Genomic DNA, 5715 nt, shown 5'->3' with positions numbered 1-5715 from the left:
ATGTTGAGAATATGGTCAAGGATGGAAACACTGGGATGCCACATTGGTAATTTATCTTCGGAAGACAATGTGGCTTCTCTGGTGGTCAGTTAAAGCCTAACCACATTTTTTGTGGAAACAATCCCATTTCATTTTGGGTGCATGCACACCTGTTGAAGTCACACATTGATCTCAGCAAATTTAAAGGTGCTGCTGCATAGTGATGACGTTGGTCATATAGGAAAAATTAAATAGAGACAGTTTCTATCCTCTAGATCTCCTTTGTCAGTGTTTTCCAACGTCCAAACTCAAACTGCTTATCAAGAAAAAGTGTTTTCCTCATCCTCCCTTTTCTGGGCTTATATTTATTGGACTCACATTGCTGATAAATGGACGCTATTCTTGTGGAGCTTTTATAGGTGATGAAGTCCTGGAAAATTTCCAGGGACAATTATAGTTTTATGTCAAGATGTCAGGATTGAGGGCTTGGAAGCTATGCAGGCCTCAGGTGAGTACTTGTGTTTATGATGTAAGGGATTGAATGTTTCTGCAGGCATGTCTCTTTGAAACATATAATACTCCTCCATCCTTGTCAGCTCTCCAAACCAGAACAAATTTCATGATAATCCAGGGAAGAAATGGCTTAAATGTCCTCATCCTTATGCTCTTTTCTGCTGCTGCTCTACATGGTCATGGTCTACGTTTCATCATGTTTGGATCCAGAAACATTAGACCTAGAAAGCTTCAGGCCAGTCGGACCCTGCATGGGACTAAAATCATCTGGACCGACAGCCTTTTTCTGAATAGGTTTCTGCAGCTGCCTCTTTACCTGACTGCCTGAGATTTAATGGAGACAGAGGGGGTTTGAGTGTTTCTGTGTCCAGGCTTCCATCATTATGGTCCCCCTAAACCTTAAACCTTCACTGAATGATTTGAAGCACTAATAGGTCTTGATTCTGACACTTTCAGGAACAGCATGCCAGGTTTTTTATCAGCTTCTTTCATCTTCTTTCCTAACACCAGCTGGAACATGACCAACCCTGCAGCAAGAGGGAGGAAAACAACCTGGGTGTTTAGTTTGGCTCATCAATTCACCAAAATGAACTTTTCAACTTTCCCCCAAAGACTACATAGTTTTTTAATGATGTACCCAGCTTCGTTTTCCTAGCACCTCTAAAATTAGCTTCATAACTCCCTAACAAGAGATGTGAAAATGTGTTTTTCTTTTCTTTTTGCCTGACGCCATATTTCACTTTACAGCTGACAGCCATCAGCAAACATACATCAGTTTGAAGACCAAAGTCATTTTCTATCATCTCCAAAACTAAAGAAAATTAAGCTTGTTGTTAAAACCTGATTCAGTACATTTGGAAAATCTGAAACCTACATGCTTCATGAAACTCTTCACAAATGTGGTTTAATAGAATATTAAGAGATTTAATTAGACTTGCAAACAGAGATATGAAAACCTTGAAAGTTGTAAGCGATTTTGTAAAGATATGATGTACCCATCCTTTTGGTGAAAAAAGAGCAGCAAGTGGCCTCAAGAATAATGAGATACTTAAAATACTATATTTTACATGGCAAGAAGAATAACAAGACTGACCAATGTGTTGTAACCAAGCTTGGTAATTCCTATCAATTTATCCTGGCTTGGGACTACGAATACATAAACATAAAATGTGGGAAACAGTTGTTAAAGCTCATTTGAGATAAAAAGTGATGACCACTGAGCAACAGTTTGGTTTCATAAAAGAAAGAGCCCTACAGATGTGATGGTTGCTTTGAAAGTGTTACTGGAGAAGTTTAAAGAAGGTTAGGAGTTCCTCTGTGTCTAGATAAAATGATTGCACCACATTGCAACTGCTATAATTTTCACAAAATAAAATGCAGGTTAATGAAGTTTGAATTTACTATGATTTAGCTTTAATTCATACTAGTTCAAAATTATACTTACAGGTACATCTAAAAAACTATAATATTGTGAAGAAGTTCAATATTTATTCTCTCATTTCAATTCAGTTTATTTATATAGCGCCAATTCACAACACATGTCGTCTCAAGGCACTTCACAACAGTCAGGTACATACATTCCAATTAATCCTAACCATTGAACAGTGCAGTCGGAGTTAGTTATTTATTCAAATTGGATAAAAAGTTTTTCTATCTAAGGAAACCCAGCAGATTGCATCCAGTCAGTGACTTGCAGCATTCACTCCTCCTGGATGAGCATGTAAAGACAGTGGACAGTCACTGGCATTGACTTTGCAGCAATCCCTCATACTGAGCATGCATGTAGCGACAGTGGAGAGGAAAAACTCCCTTTTAACAGGAAGAAACCTCCAGCAGAACCAGGCTCAGTGTGAGCGGCCATCTGCCACGACCGACTGGGAGTTAGAGAGAACAGAGCAGAGACACAAAGAGAACAAAGAAGCACTGATCCAGGAGTACTTTCTATGGGAAGGAAAAGTAAATGTTAATGGATGTAGCTCCTTTAGTCGTTTCACCTAGAAAGAAAGAACAGATAAACTCTGAGCCAGTTTTCAAGGTTAGAGCCTGAAAGAGAACACATAGAGTTAGTCACAGTAAAAGCTCAGCCATGTCTAGGAGAGAGAAAGGGTTAAACACTAAAAGACAAGGCCATGTGGGTCATCGGTAGAGGGTGAGCATTAAGTTGTTGCCAGCAGAAGCTTGGATGTTGCCCCTCTCCCGAACGGTGTCACAGGTAGACACAGAGTCAGGCCAGGTGTAGCTTCTAGGAAGAGAAAAGAGGAAGAACATAAAGATAAAAACTGAAATAACAGCAAATAATGCAAAATTGGAGAGTAGTGTGAGAACGTTGCGAAGAGGGTGAAAGTGGTCATTATGTCCTCCAGTAACCTAAGCCTATAGCAGCATAACTACAGAGATAGCTCAGGATAACCTAAGCCACTCTAACTTTCAGATGTGTAGTTTTGATGATCATGGCTTTCAAAAAAACCCAAATTCAGAATCTCGTAAAATTAGATGATACATAAGATCTCTCTCATCTTCCTCCTGACATTAACCCCATAGATTCTCTATGGGGTTAATGTCAGGCCGGTTTGCTGGTCAGTCAAGCACAGGCAGGTACCAAGTCTTGCTGGAAAATGAAATCGGCATTTCTATACCGCACATCAGTAGAAGGATGTATAAAGTGCTCAAAAATATCCTGCTCAGTGGCTCTTGATGCACTGCACAGCCTCAGCCTCTCCTTGTGAAGTATCCCCATATTCTTGAATGGATTTTGACAATCCTCTCAAGGCTGCGGGTGTACCTCTACCTACCATGTTTTTTTTTTTTTCTTTCTACTCAATGTTCTATGAATACTCTGTAAAAAAAAAAAAAAACAGCTTCTTTATCAATGACCTTTTGTGGCTTACCCTTGTGGTGGAGGGTGTCAATATCTGTCATCTGGACATCTGTCCAGTCAGCACTCTCCCCTATGATTGTAGCCTTCTGACACAGACTGAGAGACCATTAAGAGGCTCAGGAAACCTTTGCAGGTGTTTTGAGTTAAGACGTGACCCCTTTTTCCAATATTCTATTTTTATGAGACATTAAATTTATGCATTTATTGCCATCAACAAGCTCCCAGCATTATGCTGGCTGGATATTTGACTAATTTTCTTTGTAAAATTGGTAGAGCTCATTTAAATTGATTGGCCCCATAAGGTGGACCCTACTTTTACAAGTAGTCCACAGATTTTTACCTTTTTTGAGGTCAGTGCTTTTAGAAGGCCATTCGAAAAGCCTGATTGTGGCTTGCTTTATCTGGTCTCAAACCTGTTTGGGTTTTTTGTCCTGTTGAAACTCCCATCTGTGACTGTGGCACCCTGTGTGCGAAGCAGTATAATGTTATAATACTACTAAGAACTAGACAAAGAAGCCAGGCATTACAACAGCCTCAGAGAAGGTTAGCAAATAAAGAGGGTGTTGGAGCAGAAACGTTTAAGGACACAAAATTGTTGTTTAGTGGCCCAGACTTAAGGTTTGGCTTTGAACAGCAGTGGAGCCAACACTTTTCAAAAATGTTTCAGACCTTAAGAGACCCAGGCAATAGGAGGGAAGTCCGCTTTCAGAGGGACAAAGGTAACTGCACTGGAGACACCCCTCAACTGGACAAAAGAGACCATCAACAAGAACCGAAGAGAACCAAGCCACAGCTCTAAAGCCAGGCTGAGGCCGATAGCAGGGCCAGCCCAACCAGTAATCCATGGTTCAGACCTTGTTCTGGGAGGGTGCTGGTGTCCGTGTTTGGAGATGTGTTACTGCTCCAATACAGCAGATTGAATTTCATTTGAATCAGCTGTGTTAAACTGGAGAACCAAGTTTGATTGTCTTATTTTTGCTCTGCCCAGGCACACGTCTGTATGCACATTTAGATGATTCTACTGCGACACAACAAAACATTGTACCTTCTAAAAATGTAATTTATTTTTTAACTCATTGCACTGAGTATCACTGAAACAGGCCAAGCAAATTTGATCTCCAGTGTGGCACCATGTATGTACTGTATGCCTCACAGGAATAAGTGATGAACAAGAAACAGGTTAGTAGCATGTATAATGATGATGGATCCAGGTATGCAAAACAGACAAGAACAAAAACTAAACAATGAAACTCAGGTTTCAAAAGTAACAGAAATAAACTCAAACATAACCTGTGGTTTACAGAAAACAATACACAAAACAAAACCAGTAAACAGGTGGTAATAATCACTCAACAGCTACTCCAAAACCTTATCACACACCAGAAAACAAAGTCATAGTGTGTGTTGTAACAATTGGGTAAAACTCCTTACAGAGTACATGGCCTTTGGTTGCATCAGTGATCATATACAGACCTGAATGTGCAGTCATTCGTGGGGAAACACCAGCCTGATGCAACTTTCCAGGAAACCCTCAAGTTTTATCTCAACCTACAGACCGCAGACTGTACAAGCAGGAAGTACAGCAAACATTTCTAATCCATATTACATCCTTAAACACTATAAACCCCTGCGGGGAGGACACGAGTTAAAGCAGAGCTCCCTGGGAAATGACAACTTGCATCGCGCCGAGCACAGATCCCCGTCAGCCAAGCTCTGCCGAATGAAAGGTGAGCAGTAGAGAGCCTCCGAGAAGAGAGAGCTCATAAATCATCTGGAAGAGTTTAGTATAAAGTAGCGAGAGGACTGCGCGGGGCCCGGGGATCGCTTGTCTTGAGCCTACTGCTTGGCCGGAGGGATTTGTTTGCTTTAACCAATCCAAACAGTTAGGAGAAGAAAGAGCGGGCTTGCTCCTCTCAGTCCCACCGTGGGATTGTCCTCTCCTTTCCCTCTGCTTTCTGTCAAACATGCACACATGTTCCCTCACATATATCCCTCTGTAAGGAAGGGAGGTTATGCTCGCTAATATAAACACAATCTGTGGCCGTTGTTTATGCCATCACTTCAGCTAACTGTGTGCTTTTCCTCAGTTCAGACTGAGGATATAGGATTGAGTATTTTGACAGTAGGTCTTCAGAGGAATTCATCAATTAAAGGGTTGAGTTTGAGCTTAGGTTAGAACCACACTTTAGGTTACAGCGTCTGGAAGGAAATTCCCTTGATAATCCAGGACAAGAAGGTCAGATGGAAAGAAGATATATCTTTAAATCCCCCTTTAAGTAAATTAAAAACAAGAGCGCACAGGCTTAAAACATTTAAACATCCTAACTTAATTTTTATCTGGTAAA

This window comes from Girardinichthys multiradiatus, chromosome 19 (assembly GCF_021462225.1).
Source record: "Girardinichthys multiradiatus isolate DD_20200921_A chromosome 19, DD_fGirMul_XY1, whole genome shotgun sequence".
Lineage (NCBI taxonomy): Eukaryota > Metazoa > Chordata > Actinopteri > Cyprinodontiformes > Goodeidae > Girardinichthys > Girardinichthys multiradiatus.
This window is presented reverse-complemented; position numbering follows the sequence as displayed.